Here is a 10,075-nt window from a genome sequence, read left to right as displayed (position 1 = left end):
CCCCCCAACTGGCTTGGCGTCTCCACCCCTGTCTACTCTTGCCCATTCATAAAACACACGACTGCAGCATCATCACACATTGCGAATGGGCACGCTACTCCGAGTCCATCTGAAGCTTACACAGGGCAAGGGGAACTCTCCCCGTCCATGGTGAGAACACTCGGGCCAGGTGATTGGCCACTGAGACATATGGCGCTGCCTCGTGGGTGGAAGGGGGGGTCATATGCTCTGCCATACACAGCAATACTGGACATTTTGCTCCACACAGGGTAATGAAGGAAGGTATATATGTGGTTTGGGAGCTGTTGAGATACATATTAAGTAACCTGTTGCTTTGCCCGGATACGTATGTGAAACTGTCTCAATGTAAATGTTCCTATCGGTATGACTGATGGCTTTTAGAACATGGTTTCTTGCATTGGTATATGTTGCATTTTATACCTGTGTCTCAGTGCACATGCACCAGTGATTGAAGATAATGCAGTTTGTATTGTATGTATGTATGTACAATCCCTGCACTGGCTTCCACTCGCCCAGAGGATAAAATTCAAAATATTAACAGTCACTTATAAAGCCATCCACAACTCCGCCCCTGGATATGTCTCAGACCTTGTCTCAAAATATCACCCTAACCGTCCACTCCGCTCTTCCCTAGACCTCCTGCTTTCCAGCTCCCTAGTCAACTCCTCCCATACTCGCCTCCAGGACTTCTCTAGAGTCTCTCCCATCCTCTGGAACTTTTTACCCCAACCTGTCCGTCTATCTCCCAACCTGACTGTCTTTAGGCGTTCCCTAAATACACTTCTCTTCAGGGAAACCTATCCCACCTCAACCCAACCTCTGAACTATCACATTCTCAAGCAATTCATCCCCACACAGCTCCCTCCTCATGTATCATTTCCCCCTCCTCTTTCAGATTGGAAGCCCTCAGGGGCAGGGCCCTCCTTACCATCTTGTCTTGAATTGTAATGTCTTCCTTATATTGTAAGGCGCTGCGCAAACTGTTAACGCTATATAAATCCTATGTAATAATAATAATAATGTATGTATGTATGTATGTAATGAGGAGTTGACATTTAAGAGTCATGTCTCATATAATTCCAGTTTTCTTTGCGGCTGAGTTTCTCTCTCTGGGGCAGACTGATTGCGGTGAGATATGGAAAGCCCCTAGAAGGGGGGAATCTCCAAATCTGCATTTGTTACAGGACTGTGGAAATATGGTAAAGCAAGCCTGTGCAAATGTGAAATGTACAAGTGATGGCTCATTTATGGGCTTGCTGAAAATATATTGCATTGTTCTTTATTGTAAGTAATGGTGGTGGTCAACTTGAATACAGGGGTCTCAGGTGTGGCCTCTGACATGCCCAGAGGGCTGCACGATAGTCTTCATAAACTTGTCTTGCGTATTACCATGTGTTAAGCTGGCCTATGTGCTGTTAAGGTCTTTGGTCATAGGAATTGTAACCATTGGTGGCCCTCCTGGCACCCGCCGGCTTGTCATATTTCCATTCAACTGAAGCAGCCGGATGGAAGGATCTGACTAGAACCAGTTAGCTGCAGTGATTGTTCATGTATTCTACTAGCATTGGGCATTGGCTGTCAGAATGCAATAGCTGGCATGGGTGATTGCTCCCTCCCTCCATGTTTAGAGTAGATGGGGGTATCTGCTCTATCCATGTTTAGAGTAGAAGGGGGTATCAGCTCTATCCATGTTTAGAGTAGAAGGGGGTATCTGCTCCCTCCATGTTTAGAGTAGATGGGGGTATCTGCTCCCTCCATGTTTAGAGTAGATGGGGGTATCTGCTCCCTCCATGTTTAGAGTAGATGGGGGTATCGAGTTTTTTAGGCTGAACAAAAAAATACTACACTTCTATGACCAGCTTTATCGCAATGCATGGTGGCCTATGCACTTGGCTTGAATGACATGGTCAGTGTTCAGACGTTTGATGCTTTGATCTTAATGGAGGAGGATGACTTTCTAGATGTTTGGGTGGACATTGTAGCTTGGTGGTTTTTGATGTTAAGAACTGTTGGATATTAAGTAGCTCCAGCAGCTTAGTGGTTAGCTTTGAGGGTTGGTGGCCAACCAGTGATCCTATAAAGATGTTATCTTTATTGATTTGCTATGGCTTTAGATCAGGTTCCCAGCTGAAATATGAGATATGCCCGGTAGTTTAGGACTGAACTGTCTACAGAGAAGGAGAGCTGTAGATGGCTAAGCCTTAAGATACCCAGGCAGGCTGTTGGTACTCCTGAATAGAAGAATGAGCACTTCAATGCCAGAGCTGAGGAGGTGGCTCAGAGGATGAGAGCTCTGACTGGTGTGCTGGAGACCTGAGTTCAAATCCACACAAGCGCAGAAGACCTCCAGGGTGTGTGACTCCATGAAAGTGCTGTAGACCCTCCTGAATGCAATACCACAAGAGTGCTGTAGAGGGAAAGCCTTGTCTCTCCTGGGTGCTGTGCAGTATCTGAACCCCCTGCTGGTGGGGCAGAGCAGTGGGAATTATTTCAGACCCATTACTCTGTCCCACCACTAGGGGGTTCACATACTGCACAGCACCTGGGATGTGACCTGGATATATATATATATATATATATCTGGGGTGAGCAAAAAAAAAACCCTAAGTCCCTAAATTTTGAATGGGCCGCCCCGGTAAGACAGCCCCTTGTATTTATATATGTTGCAGTGATGTCACAGACTATGGACCGAAGAGGGGGTAGTCCACACTCTATTGTGATGCCACACATGTTACAGGCCTGTGGGGGCCTGGGACTGGAGCAGACTGGTGGGTTGTCCATGGCCTCCAAGCTTTCACTCAGCGATTCGAGCTCGAGTCTACTGTGCTTCCATGTACTCGCCCTCGGGGGGTCTACGCTCTTGTGGTATCGCACTCGGGGGTCTACAGCACTTTCATGGATTTGCACTTGAGGTTTGCAGCGCTCTCATTGGTTGGCCCTTGGGGGTCTACAGCACTTGTGTGGATTTGAACTTGGGTCTACAGTGCCCTGGGTCAACGCTCTTATCCACTGAGCTACTCGCCTCTGCTCAGCAACTCACGTGTTCATTCTCCTAGTTCAGGAGTAAAAAGTTCTCACAATTCCACATAGATCAATCTAGATTCGAACCTGCGACTCCAAAATCTCTGCTGGGTTACGGGCCGTCTGCTAAACCTCTGGGCCAGCCGGCCCATTGGATCTGATGGCGATATATCCGGACTTAGTAAGTGAGACGTGATCAGCGACTCCAACAAATTCAAATAGAGGAACCGAGATCCGAACCTGCGACTCCGAAAATTCATCCACCCCGCTGGCTGGCTGCTAAACCCCTACGCCAGAGACAAGCTCTAGCTTGGGGTTTAGCAGCCAGCCCCTTGAACATCCAGACTCAGGAAATCAGGACTTAGTATATAAAATGTGAAAATGTCTAGAAATTCGAATGATCTGAGATATTTCTCCGACAATATCCATGACGAGCTCCTACACAAGGGGTTAAAAAGTGGCACTTAGAATATTTTTCCTTATTTGTAGATGTGTCTCTGGGGCTCAGCAGCCGGCTCTCTATGTATCAGGACTTAGGTCATAAAATGTGACCTCTGACCTCGAATATTCATTGTCCTCAGTCATTGTTCTTATTCATTCATTCCCCTAGTTCAGGAATAAAACGGCTTCACAAATTCACAAAGAGGAAGCGAGATTCGAACCTGCGACTCCAATATCTCTGTTGGCTTACGGGCCGTCTGCTAAACCTCTGGGCCAGCCGGCCCTTTGGATCTCTCTTTTGAAAATCAAAAAGTGGGACTTAGAATGTTTTTTTTCTTCTTTCTAGCCTTTGGCATTTAGCAGCTGGAACTTTGAACATCAACCGTAGCGAATAAAATGTGACCTCTGGCCCCTAATAATTCGTGTTTCAGTGCGCTTTAGTCTCATTCATGGAGTTATTCACCTCCAATCATTGACTGACTTCTGCAGGATTCTCACCCACGACTTATAGACACATTTGCTGGTCCATATTATATTGGGGGGGGCGGGTCAATGCTGTGTGTGAATGTTCTCGGCAAATGTTGTCGTTGATCATTTCGGCACTCGGCCCATTGTGCTTATTGTGTTCATAAGAGGAACCCATCCAATTATTATAGAGATTCGACTTTATCGGTGTTCATATTGACGTTACTTCCATTTCTATTAGGAACCAGCAGAGGTGGATGGAGGGGGTTTGGGAGAACCTGATTCAAATCATTAGATGTATTTATCCACTTTTGTGAATTCTTTATCCTTCCAGGATGAGGAGCACGTCGGCCGTGGAGAGATGGTGACCGCACTGGTCGTTGTGTAGCAGATGCAAGCTCAGGTCGAGAGTCTTCTCACCGTTAGGTGATGGATGGCGGCAGCGCGTAGGGTCTGGGGCTCCGTGGTTTGTGATAGGAATTGAACAATTTATTAGAACTATCTCACCCAGGCAGCCCAAAATCAGGACGCGGCTTACATTTGTATTATTTTATGACCAACCTCTCTATAATGCCCCAGATCTACTGGGAATGCTCTTACCTCCAAGCTCTGACCTCTGGAAAACCTAAAGTGCCTCTGTCATGGGAAAAATATTGCCATATTGATCTTATGACAGAGTAACGTTAAAGTTTCCGCAAGAGTTAGAACCTAATACCCCTTGTTATAGCCCAGGGGCAATCCGTGTTGTCACTTCCAGCACCAACGGACGTCTCTTAAAGGAGAACTATGGGGTTAAGGCTTTTCCCCATAGTTCTCCTTAGGGTAACGGGAGGACACAAACTAGCGTCCTCCCGTCACCCTAAGCTCAGTATATAGGGAGCTACAGCTCGCGGTATACTGAGACGCTGGAGCGGATCCCGACATCAATGTCGAGATCCGCCCAGCTGCGTGAGTGACAGCTGGCTCTACCTATCTAGAGGCAGAGCCAGCTGTACCCGCCTCCTCCCCCGTCCGTTCCGCCAGTCAGCGCTGGCGGATCGGAGCGGGGAGAGGGGAATCCAGCCCCTTCCCTGTCACTGCAGAGAGCCGTGACAAGATCGAGAGGTGAGGGAACGCCGGTATGTGTTCCTTCACTTCCCGATCTACTGAGCCGACCTGTGACAGTCTCATTGTCACACGTCGGCTAGAACTATGAGGTGAGTGAAAAGCACTCCCCTCATAATTCTCCTTTAAGGCTTCAAACGCTGTGTTATGTACAGGTGATTCTCTAACGCTATTTCCTAGGGGCCGACTCTTTGGCCAAGCTTCCCCCCCGTTGTCAGCTGCTGTTATAATATATGTAAAGCAAAAACATATTTTTTTGTATTGGATGGGCTAAGGAATGATAATGATGGAGTTTTCCATTTACTTCCTGTCTCAGAGTCCCAACAGGAAGTAAAAGGAGGTTTCTCCAAAACAAGGATCTCCCCTCTTTGACAGTTGGCACCTGAACAGGCCATTGGAAGATTTCCCTTTGTGTTCCTTGTGGCAACTCACAAATGTCGGCTTTACCATCACTTTCTGTCTTGGTGACAGCGGTCACCAGGAAGAAATATAGAGGGCGATCTCCCCAATGGGAACAGTAACAAATAAAAACCTGATAGAGGGTCTAACCCCTCCCTACTCCATCCAAAACTGCAACATAGGTTTGGCTTTACAAGCATCTTATACGTAACATTGAAGAACAATTATCACCGAGGCAAAACTTGGACCCAACGCTTGCGTCTCTCCGAGACCTCAGACCATTCATTCATCTTCTCTACGTGGAACGTTCTCAAGGAGATCATTCTGCTGTTGGGTAAATAGAAATATTCCATCAATGAAAACTGCACCCCAAACTTTTGTTCCCAGTGTTTGATGGGAGTCAGTAATGGTTAGAACCCCCATGCCACGGCTGGGTAGACTTACTCTTTCTTTGTGTCCTCATACCTGGTGTCACCAGCACAGAAAGTGATGGGGATTCCAACATTTTACAGATGCCACTGCACCAAGGTGAGGGAAAATTCTACCACTTGTACCTGTTTTGGTGACAACTGGCTAGCAGGGTATTTGCCTCTCACTTCCTGTTGAGGTTCTGGAACAGTAAGGGGTCGGTTTATAAACAGTTTGCAGAGCTGTTCACGCTGCGTCTCTCTGTGAACGCTCGTCCTCTGTGCATAAAGGCAAATTTATTTCCAGGTGGACTGCACTGTAATACCACATTATGGCCACTAGATGGCAATAAGGAGCATAGGCAATAAATACCATGCTCCTCAGCTCCATCTAGTGGCCATAGTGCAGTATTGCATTAGAACCTAAATGTAAGTAGAGAATCGGCACTCGGAAAGGGATGGATCCAAATGTCATTCATTATGGCATCCAAACAGTGAGTGGAACAGCTTTCTTTCTGTGGCACTTGCCTTATAATGTACCTAACCAGAAAATATACCAAGAACATTTGTTTTTTGCCTCTATTCGCACTGAACAAGCATTCACAGAGATCCGCAGGGCGAAGGGCTCTGCGACTTGTTTATAAATAGACCACATAGTGGACTGACATATATCCAATGGAGGCAAAGACATAAAATTAAACATCTGATACAGGTTCCTAACCCTTCAACTCTCTATCAAGTACAAAAAAGTTTGGAATTCATTTTTAAGAATTCTTTCATCGTACAGACGTGAAGCCGCACACCACTAGTCCAAATAGCTTCAAAACAACTTTATTGATCCAGCAGAAATGAGGACACTCTGTAGAATAACCGCCAGTAAGAGGAGAAAGGTGTCAGAGGGAGGTGTGGGTGGGGTGTCCTCATTTCTCCTGAATCAATAAAGTTGTTTTGAAGCTGTTCGGACAAGCCGTGTGTGCGCACCATGTTTATACTGCGCAGGTTTGTTTGGGGATTGATGGATCCCGGAGGTGGCGTGCACCAACGGAGGAGATGGATGCAGAGGAAGACCGATGAGCGGTATCATGGATGGTGTGAGTACCTTTAATGAACCCATTCACATTCAGCAGGATAATGAGCCAGTATCTGAGCAATGGCATACCTTCCGTCAAAGCACATGCTGGAGGAATTCACTGTTCTGAGCTCCTTATCTGATTACAATAAATAACATGCAACATGGAAATAAACTCCCATCCCTTCCACCTGCGTTATGTCTGATGAAGCTGAGCTCTCTGTAGTGTTATTCCCATGTTCATGTGCGTATGACTGACAGATCCCTAATACTGACCTTAGAGCTCCAGGTCAATCCGTATGGTGTGGTGGGTATAGAACATTGCTCCGGTCTTTATTGTCCTGTTTTGTTCCCTTTATTTTCACCTGGTGACCCTTCCAGTAACACGCTCCCTGTCCCAGGGTGACTACGCTCACTCACCGTACCTATGGAGGAGCTGCGTTGTCAACCTATGACAGGAAATATTTTAGGACTATATAAACACAGGTTCGGTGTCCTCCGATGGCATCCAGTGCACTGTGGAAAATGCAGCGCACCACCCATCACACCTGTGTTGTGGTGTGAACAGGACACATAGAAACTGGCGGTTCTCCAAGTGCCCCACTGGTGACCTGAAAACGTAGGTCACAGCTTTAGTGTGAACGTCCCTTAAAGTTTGCTGCACTAAGAATGTGACAGACACAGGAGTTATGAGTTGAAGGGTTTTAGTCAGTATCTGTACAACCGGCATTCTCAACCAGGCTTCCTCCAGAGGTTGTAGCTTGAGCTGTAGCTGATTAACCTCCCATCTGCCCATTGACCACCAACGTAAGGGTCATTCTTCTCATTGACAACCAACATAAGCTTAATTTTTTCACTTACCCTTATGTTGGTGGTCAATAGGAAAAATTACCCTTACATGGGAGGGTTTTTTTTTCGTTTTTCCCATTGACCACCAATGTAAGGATAATTTTTTCCACTGTCTACCAATGTAAGGATAATTTTTCTCATTGACCACCAACATGAGGGTAATTTTTTCCATTGACCACCAACGTAAGGGTAATTTTTCCCCATTGACCACCAACGTAAGGGTCATTTTTCCCCATTGACCACCAACGTAAGTGTCATTTTTCCCCACTGACCACCAATGTAAGGGTCATTTTTCCCACTGACCACCAACGTAAGGGTCATTTTTCCCCATTGACCACCAACACGAGGGTCATTTTTCCCATTGACCACCAACGTAAGGGTCATTTTTCCCATTGACCACCAACGTAAGGGTCATTTTTCCCACTGACCACCAACGTAAGGGTCATTTTTCCCCATTGACCACCAACACGAGGGTCATTTTTCCCATTGACCACCAACGTAAGGGTCATTCTTCTCATTGATAACCAACATAAGCTTAATTTTTTCACTTACCCTTATGTTGGTGGTCAATAGGAAAAATTACCCTTACATGGGAGGGGTTTTTTTTCGTTTTTCCCATTGACCACCAACGTAAGGGTCATTTTTCCCACTGACCACCAACGTAAGGGTCATTTTTCCCACTGACCACCAACGTAAGGGTCATTTTTCCCACTGACCACCAACGTAAGGGTCATTTTTCCCACTGACCACCAACGTAAGGGTCATTTTTCCCACTGACCACCAACGTAAGGGTCATTTTTCCCACTGACCACCAACGTAAGGGTCATTTTTCCCACTGACCACCAACGTAAGGGTCATTTTTCCCACTGACCACCAACGTAAGGGTCATTTTTCCCACTGACCACCAACGTAAGGGTCATTTTTCCCACTGACCACCAACGTAAGGGTCATTTTTCCCCATTGACCACCAACACGAGGGTAATTTTTCCCATTGACCACCAACACGAGGGTCATTTTTCCCATTGACCACCAACGTAAGGGTCATTTTTCCCATTGCCCACCAACATAAGGGTAATGTTTCCCATTGACAACCAATGTAAGGGTTGTTCTCCCCATTGACCACCAAGCTAAGGTAATTTTTCCCATTGACCAGCAATGTAAGGGTCATATTTCTTATTGACCACTAACATAAGGTTAATTTTTCCACTTACCCTTACATTGGTGGGATTTTATTTTTATTTTTTCCTTATTTTTCCCATTGACCACCAACGTAAGGGATCCCACTGATGCCTGTTGAGAAAGGGTGGCATAGACCAACCAAATTCCTTCTGTAAGGTCTCGTCCACACCTAGGCGTATTGTATATGCGCGTCCGATTCGCGGTAAAAAAGTTGCGCGACAAACGCGCGTTTCCGAAGGCTACTTGGCTGTATCCCAATGGAAACGCGCAACAAAACGGCCCAAAGTAGTACATGTACCTTTTCAGGCGTGGGCCGTTTGGTAGCGCATTAGGGACGGGCGGAAATACGGCAAGGTGGGAACGAGACCATTGAATACAATGGGATTTAGATTTTTTTGCGTTTTGTAGAGCGTTCGTCGAGCGTAGAACGCGCTACAAAGCGTTCAGGTGTGAACGAGGGCTAACAGACAACAGCATCAATGTACAGGTCAGCCACCAACATAAAGGACACAGGAGTACAGGCACCTTTGGTACATTAAAAACTCTTTACTTTATATAAATAAACTTTATTGATACAGATCAGTACAGTGAGCCCAAGAGGGGGACAGCAAAGATGGAAGGGGGACCGAGGGATTTAGATCCAAAGCAATAACAGTCTGAAGCCATGTTATTCCAGTAGGACATCATTCACACCCCATGCACCATAAACAGTCTTTTTATCGTCCACAAAGCACAGAGGAAGCTGCACCCTGGATGCACTGTGAAAGCCCTGCACAATCTAGATCCAGCATAATATGAGCATCTCACTGATACCTGTGTTGTATTTTCCAGCAGGATGGTCTCTGGTGCACAGCAACTGGCATGAGAAGCAGAGAGATGGTTGAACATGAGGATGATGAGGGGCCAACGGCATTCCTTACCACTACATCTGTCCCACGTAGGCTGTGCACTTTTCTCTGACCATTTCCCGACACATCTGTGAATCCTTATTACCACCTCCCTCCTCTCCCATATAAGATACTATTAACTGGCTTTTTCCATAGGGCAGAGAGTGAAATGCTTAGTAGCCCATCACCATCAATCAGGCAGTTAATGTAAAAACTGCTTTTGGTTGGGGGGG

Source organism: Nanorana parkeri, unplaced genomic scaffold (assembly GCF_000935625.1).
Source record: "Nanorana parkeri isolate BGI_ZX_2015 unplaced genomic scaffold, ASM93562v1 scaffold474, whole genome shotgun sequence".
In the NCBI taxonomy this organism is placed as follows: Eukaryota; Metazoa; Chordata; class Amphibia; order Anura; family Dicroglossidae; genus Nanorana; species Nanorana parkeri.
Note: the sequence above shows the minus strand (reverse complement) of the source record.